Below are 12,541 nucleotides of genomic sequence, written 5' to 3' on the forward strand. Positions count from 1 at the left end.
AAATTTGCAAATTTGCAAGACATAAAATCAAAAATTTTAATCATTTCTATACGTTAACAACAAACTATCCAAGAGGGAAATTGAAAAAAAACTGCATTTATAGTAGTATCAAAAATAGTCTTCCATTCCATTAGAAGAAATGGAATATTTAACAACAAACTTAACCGAGTAGGTGAAAGACTTATACACTGAAATTTGAAGCACACTGTTGAAAGAAATTAAATAAGACACAAATAAATGGAAAGGTATCCTGCATCCTGTATTCATGGATTAGAAGACTAAATACTATCAAATAGCATCATACTATCCAAAATTATCTAAAGATTCAATGCAATTTTTATCGAAGTCCCAATTACAGTTTTTACAGAAACTGAAAATAAAAATCCCACAGTTTATAGAAAACTGCAAAAAAGGCCCAAATAGACAAAAATAAAATTGAGTAAGAAGAATAAAGTTGGAGGCATCACATTTCCTGAATTCAAAATATATTACAAAACTACATTAATTAACACTGTTTGGTACTGGCATAGAGGCAAACCTATAGACCAATGGAACACATTAGAGAACCCTGAGATAAATCTATACATAAATGTAGTAAAGCAATATTTAATAGGTGTGCCAGGAATACACAGTGGGTAAATGATAGTGTTTTTTTTTCAATAAATGATGTTGGGAAAACTGGCTATCACACACACACACACACACACACACACACACACACACACAAATTGGATCCTCAATTTGGTTTAAACTCAAAATGGTTTAAAATATTAATTATAACACCCCAAAGTGTAAATTTTCTTGAAGAAAATATAGGAAAACACGTTACGTTGATGTTGGCAGTAATTTCATGGCTATGACATCAAGAGCACAGGCAAAAAAGCAAAAACAGGCAGTGGAACTATATCAAACTGAAAAGCCTCTGCACAGCAAAGGAAACAATTAAGAAAAGGTTACCTATGGAATGAGAGAACTTATTTGAAAACCATATATCTTATAAAGGATTAATATCTAAAACACATAAAAAAAATCTCGTACAATCCAACAGCAATAAAAAAACAAATAACTAAATTTAAAAAGGGACATATGTCTTAAATAGCTATGTCTTTAAGAAAGAAAAGCAAATGGCCAAAAGGTATTTAAAAATATATTCGATATCACTAGTTATCAGGGAAATACAAATCAAGACCACATTTATTACTATCATACGTATGTTAGGATGGCTGTATGTTAGAAGAAACAGATAACTGGTGTTAGTAAGGATGTGAAGAAATTAGAACCCTGGTACACTGTTTCTGGCAAGGTAAAATGGTGACAATGCTATGAAAAAAGCTATGGAGGTTTATCAAAAAATTAAAAATAGAATTACTATATGAACTAGCAATTTTACTTCTGGATATTTGTCCAAAATAACTGAAATCAGGATTTTGAGGAGATATTTACACTCCCATGTTAACTTATAGCATTGTTTACAATAGCTAATATAGGCAAACAACCTAAATGACCATGGATTATTGAGTCTTAAAAAGTAAAACAAAATCCAGGCAGATTCCACAACATGGGTGAACCTGGAAAATGTTATTCTAAGTGAACTAAACCAGTCACAGAAAGACAAACAATGTATTATCTCACTTATCAGTATAGTCTAAATCAATCAAACTTACAGAAGCAAAGAGTAAAATGGTGGCTGCCAGGGGCTGGAAGAGGGAAACAGGGGGAGTTGTTCAATGTGTGTAAAGTTTCGGCATGAAAGATGAATAAGTTCCAGAGATCTTTTGCATAACATTGTGCCTATAGTTAGCAATAATGTATTGTGCACATAAAAATATGTTATGAGGGTAAATCTCATATTGTGCTCTTACCACAATAAAAAATAAAAAAGAGGCAAGGGGTTTGCCATAAAAGCAAATTTCTCCTCAATAACTTCTATCACATTTTGGAACTGTATGGAGAAGGAGGGTAAAAAGTTAAGCATGCAATCTCTACGTGCAGAACTTACATTCCTGCTCTTTCTCAGACCAGAAGTATAAGATACCTACTGGGGCCTCAGCTGAAAATTTCAGGAGAGCCACCCTGAGGAGCAAGGTGAACTAGATCTTACTCTGATTAACTTGAAAGAAGTGGATCCTTAGCCTATTTGCCAAACAAGACAAAGAAGAAGTCTCTCTGGCAGAGGATAACATTTGCAGTCTCTATAGTTCTTTGTCTGGTCATGTAATTAAAAAAAAATTATGATATATGTGAAGCGTTAGAAAAATATGACCAAAAATCAAAGAAAGGTTTAAAAGAAAGAAAATTTATACATAATCCAAAAATTGGAGTTAATGGAAAGGGATTTTTAAAAATATCTGTGATTGATAAGCTAAATAAAGCAGAGGATGAGATAGGAGAAAAAAAACTGATGAATTTAGAGAAATTCAAGAGGTAATTGAAATGGATGAAAATAACCAAATGGGCCGGGCGCCGTGGCTCACGCTCGTAATCCCAGCACTTTGGGAGGCCGAGGCGGGCGGAACACGAGGTCAGGAGATCGAGACCACGGTGAAACCCCGTCTCTACTAAAAAAAAAAAAAAAAATACAAAAAATTAGCTGGGCGCGGTGGCGGGCGCCTGTAGTCCCAGCTACTCAGAGAGGCTGAGGCAGGAGAACGGCGTGAACCCGGGAGGCGGAGCTTGCAGTGAGCCGAGATTGCGCCACTGCACTCCAGCCTGGGCGACAGAGCGAGACTCCGTCTCAAAAAAAAAATTAAAATAAAAAAAAAAGAAAGTAACCAAATGGATATTTTAGAATTATAAAATTTAATTAAGTACTTACTGGATGAATTTAACTGCAGGATTACTAAACATAAAGGCAATTCAACACAAAAATGTTAAACAGAAGGACTGAGAGGAAAAAAATGGGGTAAAAAGAACAACCAATTCTAATCTATGGAGAAAGAAGGTGGAATAATGCTTAGCCCTGGAGGCATACTGATGAGACTGACAAAAGGTGCCTCAAGTTGTGTTGGAAATGTTCTGTATTTCAGTCTTGGTGGTTATTCCATGTGTTTGTAAACATATGTAAGATTAATGAGTAATACATGTAAATATTTTGCACTTTATGTATGTTATAGGTGTGTTTAGTTGTGAACATTCATTGTTTTTACACTTCTATGCTTACTTTTCATTAAATATATTACAATTGTATAAAGTGCTCAAAAAAATTTTTTTTGAGACAGTCTCACTCTGTCGCTCAGGCTGGAGTGCAGTGACATGATCTTGGCTCAGTTTAGCTTCCAGCTCCCAGGTTCAAGCGATTCTCCTGCCTCAGCCTCCCGAATAGCTGGGATTACAGGCATGCGCCACCAGCCTGGCTAATTTTTCTATTTTTAGTAGAGAGGGGCTTTCATCATGTTGGCCAAGGTAGTCTCAAACTCCTGACCTCAGGTGATCCACTGCCTCGGTCTCCCAAAGTGCTGGAATTACCGGCATAAGCCACTGCACCCGGCCCAAGATATATTTTGAGTAAATTGTATTTATTTATAATACCAGTATTGGTAGATAAGATTGATTCAATCAAGAAACCCTTGAGTATCTCTAGTGTTATAATTGTACTCGGGTAAATCCATTAATAGATTTAAAATCTAAAGTGGGAAAGATATGTGATGGAATAAAATACAATAATATAATACTTTGTTTAATTATTGTAGATGCAGTGATGTGGATGCAAAAAAGAGATATTATTGATTAAAGGAAGATGAATTTACTTTGTCTGCATGGTTTAAGAAGTTATTATTAATCGGAATTGACTCAGACATATAGTCTTTTTTTCTAAGGCTTTATAGTTGTATTTTAATAAATTATTACATGTAGTATATACTCTATGTTACTTCTCCAAGTATTTAACAGCTGCTTTGTAACAACACTTTGAATCATTCATTTAAAATATATAGAAAAATGTTAGTACATAAACATTTTTCACTGTCACTCTGGATCTTTCAGCATACCCTCTCAGCCTGCAGCTCTACAGGGAATGAGGTGACAGGTTCAGTCTGTCAGCACTATCTGATATTCAGGGAGGAAGACAGCTTCTGAGAATGACAAAATGAAGGTTTTGAAATGTGATAGGCCACTTTATAACATGGCTTCATGACTGACTGTGACTGGTACTTTTATGTCACTTTCTGACATACTTTAAAAGAACAGTTGTTGGAAATGCTAACAATTCAGTTCAACTGAGAGTGTTCTTTTCAATGAAGTACTACAAAGACTTTATTCAGGCACAAGAAAAGGTACATCCTGAAGGAGTTATCTTGTAGGATAATCAAATTTTCTTTAAATGACTGCTTCATGTATTACTTATAAGGAGGAGAGGTAAAATATTTCATTAACTCAGTACATAAGATAACACAAAAATAAGTAAATTTAAAATATTCAAGGGTAGAATCGACAATTTTTTTACATAGTATTTGTTCTATGATCCTTTTAACAAACTACTTTTGTATTTAGATATAGAGTAGATAATTGGACATATATTGGTGATTTATGTTTTTTAAGAAATGTATGTTTACAAAGGTATACACTAGACATACTGCCAATTAATCATTCTATGTTAAGTTGTAATATTTGCACTGCAGTCTTTGAGGTGGGAGCACAGCTTTATTTTGCACTCAATAGTCTGTATCTCTTTAATTCCCGCTTTTTTAACAATCTATCTTTCTTCTATAAGATGAATGTTCTGAGCCACCTTTTCACACTGGAAGCTTATCTGAAGGCGAGTAAGATCAGGAAACACAGGGCAAATATCTAGTTAGGGGGTAACTAAGACTTTGTGCTTGTTTTGTGATTGATTTTGTTGTGGAACTTTTCCTTAGCTCAGCTAAAGGTGGGTCCTAGTCACATGGACACAAAAATTTAGGCTCGCAGACCATTTGAAGGGTGAGTAAGGCAGGGTTTTATTGGGTGAAAAGGGGAAAAAAAAGTGAAACAGTGGCCCTCCACAAAGCCATAGTCCCTGCTGGTGAAATTCCCACCTGGCAGTTTGACTCCCAGTTTCCAGGGCCCAGGCCCCTCCCCGCTGCAAGTGGGTGAACTTCGTGGCTCCACTCCAGTGTGCATTCCTCCCAGTGCACAGGCTTGTTGGAGTTTTGCCAGGGAGCCCTCCCCACCTGGCTGTCTCAGTTTTAGGTCTTAACATAAAAATTGTCTTCAACTTTTAAACATAACGTATCAGAATGCCCTGCAAATGCATTGGAATATCTCTAAGTGCCTGTTTGTCCCACATCTGCCTTCTGAGGACAGATAATGTAGACAGTCAGTTATACATTATTGGCCATGTTTTGAATCTTATGAGTGCTGTCATGGTCAAAACACGCTGGTTAAAAAAATTCCCCCCAAAATTAAAAGCATCCTATTATATCTTTGTTGTCTTTTCTAGAGAACTCAGTCTGTTAGTATTATATATTGGTTGGTGTGTCAGTTAGAATTTGGTCATGTGGAAGTAATATAAACCTGGCTAAAAGTGGTTTAAACATCGAGGGAATATACTGTTTGCTTAATCAGATCAGTAGATACGGATGATTCTATTCAAGAGTGGTATTGAGGATGCATCTTTATGTACCATTATGTAGCACCTTCCTCAGCATACCGGCTTTAGACACTAGGCTCCAACCTCAGTTCTAACATGACTATCAGAGTTTTAAGCATTATGAGCTCCCAAGACATCCTGCAATGCAAAATAGAAATAGGAGCAAAAGTGTTTTATCCTCAAGGTGTTCTCCTGTTTATTAGAAAAAAAGAAAAAACAACTTTTCCAGAAGCTCCCTAATAGGCAACCCTTTATTTCTCATTGACAATCAATTTCAAAGGGATTTGTATATGCATGACTGATCTACAGCAATTGGGAGTATGCACCAAAGCTGATCATTGTCCCCTACAAAAAAAAAAATAGAGCATCTGTTCACAAGAAAAATAGCTTATGGCAATTGTATTAGTCTTTTCATGCTACTGATGAAGACATACCCGAGACTGGGCAATTTACAAAGGAAAGAGAGGTTCAATAGACTTACAGTTCCATGGGGCTGGGAAGCATCACAATCACGGCAGAAGGGAAGGAGGAGCAAGTCACATCACGTCTTACATAGATAGCAGCAGGCAAAAACAGAGCATGTACAGGGAAACTACTGTTTTTAAAACCATAAGATCACATGAGACTTATTTACTACCACAAGAATAGTGCGGGAAAGACTTGTTCCCATTATTCAATTACCTCCCACCAGGTCCCTCCCACAACACTTGGGAATTCAAGAGGAGATTTGGGTGTAGAAACAGCCAAACCATATCATTCTGCCCTTGGCCCCTCCCAAATCTCATGTCCTCACATTTCAAAACAAATCATGCCTTCCCAACAGTCCCCCTAAGTCTTCACTCATTTCTGCATTAACTCAAAAGTCTATAGTCCAAAGTCTCATCTGAGAAAAGGCAAGTCCCTTCTGCCTATGAGTCTATAAAATCAAGAGCATGTTAATTACTTCCTAGATACAATGTGGGTACAGGCATTTGGTAAATACAGCCATTCCAAATGGGAGAAATTGGCCAAAACAAAGGGGCTACAGGCCCCACGCAAGTCTGAAATCCAGCAGGGCAGTCAAATCTTAAAGCTCCAAAATGATCTCCTTTGACTCCATGTCTCACATCCAGGTCACACTGATGCAAGAGGTGGGTTCCCATTTTCATGGGCAGCTCTGCTCCTGTGGCTTTGCAGGGTACAACCTCCCTCCTGGCTGCCTTCATGGGCTGGTGTTGAGCGTCTGCAGCCTTTCCAGGTGCACAATGAAAGCTGTCAGTGGATCTACCATTTTGGAGTCTAGAGAATGGTGACTCTCTTCTCACAGCTCCACTAGACAGTATCCCAGTAGGGACTCTGTGTGGGGGCTCTAAGCCCACATTTCCCTTCTGCACGGCCCTAGCAAAGGTTCTCCATGAGGGTCCCACCTCTGCAGCAAACTTCTGACTGCACATCCGGGTGTTTCCATACATCCTCTGAAATCTAGGTGGAGGTTCCCAAAACCCAGTTCTTGACTTAAGTGCACCTACAGGCTTAACACCACATGGAAGTTGCCAAGGCTTAGGGCTTGCACCCTTAAAGGCATGGCCTGAGCTCTATCTTTGCCCTTTTTAGCTACAGTTGGAGTGGCTGGGATGCAGAGCACCAAGTCCCCAGGCTGCACACATCACCAGGACCCTTGGCCTGGTCCAGGAAAACATTTTTCTTCTCCTAGGCCTCCAGGCCTGTGATGAGAGGGGCTACCGTGAAGACCTCTGACATGCACTGGAGACATTTTCCCCATTGTCCTGGGGTTTAACCTTTGGACCCTCATAACTTATTCAAATTTTTGCAGACAGCTTGAATTTCTCCTCGGAAAATGGGATTGTCTTTTCCATCGCATTGTCAAAGACTGAATGCCTTTAACAGCACTCAAGTCAACTTTTGAATGTTTTGCTGCTTAGAAATTTCTTTGACCAGATAGACTAAATCATCTCTCTCAAGTTTAAAGTTTCACAAATCTCTAGGGCAGGGGCAAAATGCTACCAGTCTGTCTGTTAAAAAATAACACAATCACATTTGCTGAAGTTCCGAAAAAGTTCGTTATCTCTATCTGATACCACATTAGCCTAGATTTCATTGTCCATATTGATATTAGCATTTTGGGCAAAGCCATTCAACAAGCCTCTGGGAAGTTTCAAACTTTCCCATTTTCCTGTCTTCTTCTGAGCCCCTCCAAACTGTTCCAACCTTTGCCTGTTACCCAGTTCCAAAGTCACTACCACATTTTCAGGTATCTATAGCAGCACCCTACTCTACTGGTAACAATTTACTGTATTAGTCTATTTTCATGCTGCTGATAATGACATACCCGAGACTGGGATACTGGGCAATTTACAAAACAAAGAGAGGTCTAGTGGACTTATAGTTCCATCTGGCTGAGGAGGCCTCAAAATCATGGCAGAAGGCAAAGAGGAGCAAGTCACATCTTACATGGATAGCGGCAGGCAAAACAAGGGCTAGTGCAGGGAAACTTGTTTTTAAAACCATCAGATCCCATGAGTCTTATTTACTATCACAAGAACAGCATGGGAAATACCTGTCATCATGATTCAGTTACCTCCCACTGGGTCACTCCTACAACACATGGAAATTCAAGATGAGATTTGGGTGGGAACACAGCCAAACCATATTAGCTATCAAGTAGAAGAGCAAAAATGGAATCATTTGCCACAGATGATCATTATGCAATTGATTGATCCATCTTTTTTTGGTGAATTTAAATATATGTGTAAATAAATAGATAATGCATTGGAAGGAGTAGACAAGAAGTGTTAAAAGTAGAAACAGCCACAGACAAGGAAAGAAAGAGTCATTAGTGTGGGTTACTAGATCAAAATGTAATAGACATCTGATTCAAAGGCAATAGCAAAATTACTAGTATACCGTATCTATTGTCTGGGTCATTAGAGTTGCTTATGGGTCACTGGAGCTACTTTTATGTTCTGAATGGTGATAAATGATTTTCCAGTGCTCTTTGATATCTTGCCCTTTTTATAGAGTGTTTATTTTCTCTTTCCCTGACTTCTCTGTGTTCTCGAAAAATAAACACTACCACCTGAACAAAGGGACATGAGAATACCTGTGCCCCTTGAAAATGAAAAGCACAAATATAGAGGGACAATATGAGTTATGATTACATTTATTATACAAATTATTCATTCAATGAATATGTATCGACCTCTTACTAGATAGATGCCTGGTGTTATATTTGTCTCTGGTGATAAAGGGTAAATTACAAAGCCTTTGCATCCACAGAAGTTAATGCAACTAAGGAGGAAGACAATATGCAAGAATACATATAAATAAGTAAAATAGTCTTCTGGTAGTGTCAGAGGCATTCTAACCAGAGCGACTCCATTTTGAGTGAAGACTAGGAAAATGAGGCTGAAACTTGCTGGGCTGAATTTCCAGAAAATTAGGCATTCCTAGCTTCTAGATGTTTATGGTTAAGGGAACAAATCAATAATGTTTACTAAGACCCAGACTGAGAGTGTTCAGATATCCTGATATCTAGAGAACAAAGTCATTCCTAATTTTGCTTTAAAGATAATAATATTGATTCTTGTAAAACATAGTAATTAAGAAAATTAATTCTTTATCACAGAACCCTGAAGGAGAACACATCTCCCATATATACAAACATTGTACCTAGGGCGAATGTGTTCCTCCTCTTACTTTCAGGAACCTCCTACTCTGTCTATGGGTAGCTGCCCTTTTACCACTTTACTTTCTTAATAAACTTGCTTTTTCTTTGCACTGCAGACACATCCTGAATTCTTTCTTGCATGAGATCAAAGAGCCCTCTCTTGAGGTCTGGATTGGAAATGCTTTCTGTTAACAGTAGGAGTGATGTTGATGATGACAATGATAATGCACATTTTCATGTAGTGAGAAAGTTCATAAGCACATTTTGGTTATTAGTACATTTAATCACCATTTTATCATAGGTGCAATGTGTTCAATGTACAGATGAGAAAATGAGACACTGATAAAACTTTTAAAAAATAAATAAGCATGGTAAGGGAATATTCAGTGAATGCTGGAATATCCACTGATGTACAATTGTGTGAAAGAGAAAAAAAGCAAAAAAAGACCAGTGAATAAAAGGAAGAATGTAAGAGAATAGGTCCCACAGTTATGCAGTGATAGATTATGTAAAACTTTTTAGGCCATGATAAGAGGTTTAATTTTATACTAAAATCAGTGGGAAGTTATAAATGCATTTAGAACTAGGACTACTGTGATTAAACTTAAAAAAAATCAATCTGCAATGCTTTGTGGAAAATAGAGCTTAAAGGTATCAAACTGGAAGCAAGAAAATCAGTTAAATATTATGGTAGTGCTACCAATCGATGGTGTGGGTAGGTGGCAAAAAATAAATAAATGGAAGTAATCAAATTCAGAATGTATTTTGAAGACAGTCTCAAAAGTACTTAAAAGTACTGAAAGTTGACCAACCTGAGCCTTTTATATAAGGGGCTACAGTTCAGACATGCACAATTGGCTGTAATTACACCATCCAGAGCTAAAAAGACTAAAAAGACTTCTGAAAAGGCATGGCAATCCTTGGAAAATATCATGCCCCTTTTATAACTGCATCTGCTAACGGATTAGAATGTAGGCTGAAGCTGCTGGAAGCTAAATATACAATATAAAGAAAGAACCTGCGTGAGAATGGAACACGAAGGAAATTAGCATCAAGACAGAGAGAGATATTGCCGTGCAATTTTTTTTTTTGACTAACTGAATCCAACTCTATGTGAAACCAATTCTGCTTTTCAGATGTTCTAAATGGGTTAGAATAGGGATTTTTGTCACTTGCAAGTGAAATCTTCCACACTATTTTGTAGCAGGTTAGAAAATACTGATAATTTATGATCTAACCTCTATTATTAAACAAATGAAGTAAGTGGTATAAACTTACTATGCCAATGTTTTCTTCTATATAAAATGGGAATGATGATACTATCAACATCTCATGGTTGGTATAAGAACTAAAGGGAATAATATGCCCTTCAATCCATAACTGGCCCAAAGACAAGAGAGTAAAAAATGACAATGAGTCTTATTTTTCCTTTCACATGTTTTAACCATTAGCCTACATAGAAAAACAACTCAATTTTGGGGAGTTACTTTGTATATTCCTGACTCTATGCCTTTATTATGCTCTACCTAACAGCACTATTTCATGTAAGGAACATTTAATATGCTTGTGTGTATTGAGTATTGCATATTGTTAAGCATACAAAAATGAAAATATGTAATTCTTGCACTTGAAATGTCCAAACTAAGTTGAAATGCATTATGAAATTTATTGAACAGTATTTATATAAGTGTGTGTGTGTGTACATGTTAATTATAAATGTCAATAAAAAGGAAGAATGAAGAAATAGAATATGAAAGCGAAGAAAAGGAAAATGATGAACTGGACAGTGAAAGGGAGAGGAGTGGGTGGAGAGTGAAGTTGAGGTACCCAGGTTTCTTTGGATTTGCACTGATAGTCTCTATTCTTCTTGCGTAACTACTAAAATACTTTTGGCAAACGATTATGCCATAAACCGTTTGTTAAAATTTATCCTAATAATTATGAAGACAAAAATATACTTACATGCTACAAAGAAGGAAGAAGGCAACTGTGAGGAATTTGTGATAATATATATAAAGCACCCATTTGCTATTTTATTCGTCAGCACCCATCACCCTGTGATTGTGTATAATGAATTCCATATTATGAAACAGTAAATATTTCTTCTTTTTCTGTGCATATTTTTGTAATTTTTTAGATTGACCCATCATTTGGATGTCCCAAAACCACAGATGCAATAGAAGAATGGAACAAATTTGTACATTTTGTCAATAAAAACTTTATCTTCAGCCCCAGACTTTAGACACCTATATGAAGCTTCCAGGGATCACTTTTGCCAGTTTCTCTTCCTGAAATACTCTCCGTTGAATATTTGAAATGGTCACTCCCTTTCCTAAAATATTTCTCCTCAGAGATAATTTCCAGCATCATCATCATCTTATCAAAAATGGCACCATCTGGCAATATCTGACCCTTTATCTCACTTTATTTTCTTCTAGAGCTGTTATCAACACCTCTTTATTGATTTGTTTTCTGTCTCTTAGTATGTAAGATACTTGAAAAATGACATTTTGCTTTTTTCCCACAATTTTAACCACAGTTCAAACACCATATGCTCATTAGATACTTGAGCCATATGTGGGCAACATAGTAGTTGCTGGGAAAAAAAATGATGATTTTTAAATGAATGAATAAAAATAAAGTAAAATTAATCCTTAAAATATTTTACTTTGAGACAGTTGTGGATTCACACGCAGTTTTAAGAAATAATGGAAAAAATATTTTTAAGCTAAACACCAGATAATCCAAATGTTTTCCCATTTTAGAAGGTAGTCAGTTTTCATAATCAGCTAGTCTCTTCACCTTTAGAAACTACTGGAAAAAGAGCATTACCATTCAATCAAGCTGAATCTACTGTTTATTTTTTCTTAAGTCACATTCCCCACCCTTCATGTGTTTGCTCAATCAAATCAATTTAACAAAATTATAGAAAACAGAAATCACTCTCCAGATCATAAACAGAAAAATAAACAGTAGCTACCATTACAGATAAAATTATTTAGAAAATGCCGGCCGGGCGCAGTGGCTCACGCCTGTAATACCAACACTTTGGGAGGCCCAGGCAGGCAGATCACGAGGTCAGGAGATCGAGACCATCCTGGCTAACAAGGTGAAACCCCAACTCTACTAACAATACAAAAAATTAGCCGGGTGTGGTGGCGGGTGCCTGTAGTCCCAGCTACACGGGAGGCTGAGGCAGGAGAATGGCGTGAACCCCCAGGAGGCGGAGCTTGCAGTGAGCCAAGATCGCGCCACTGCACTCCAGCCTGGGCAACAGAGCGAGACTCCATCTCAAAATAAACAAATAA

At 37.1% G+C, this 12,541-nt stretch overlaps 1 long non-coding RNA gene across 1 annotated transcript in view; it reads left to right on the forward strand.

Annotated features, from left to right (window-relative positions):
• Positions 1-11,461, forward strand: part of LOC116468365 (uncharacterized) — a 97,101-nt gene extending 85,640 nt beyond the window's left edge. Inside the window, exon 6 of the long non-coding RNA XR_004248030.1 lies at positions 11,371-11,461. This is a non-coding gene — a long non-coding RNA (uncharacterized LOC116468365). The remainder of the gene's footprint in view (positions 1-11,370) is intronic.
• Positions 11,462-12,541: the final 1,080 nt, after the last annotated feature.

Source organism: Hylobates moloch, unplaced genomic scaffold (assembly GCF_009828535.3).
Source record: "Hylobates moloch isolate HMO894 unplaced genomic scaffold, HMol_V3 SCAFFOLD_5, whole genome shotgun sequence".
Taxonomy (NCBI): Eukaryota; Metazoa; Chordata; class Mammalia; order Primates; family Hylobatidae; genus Hylobates; species Hylobates moloch.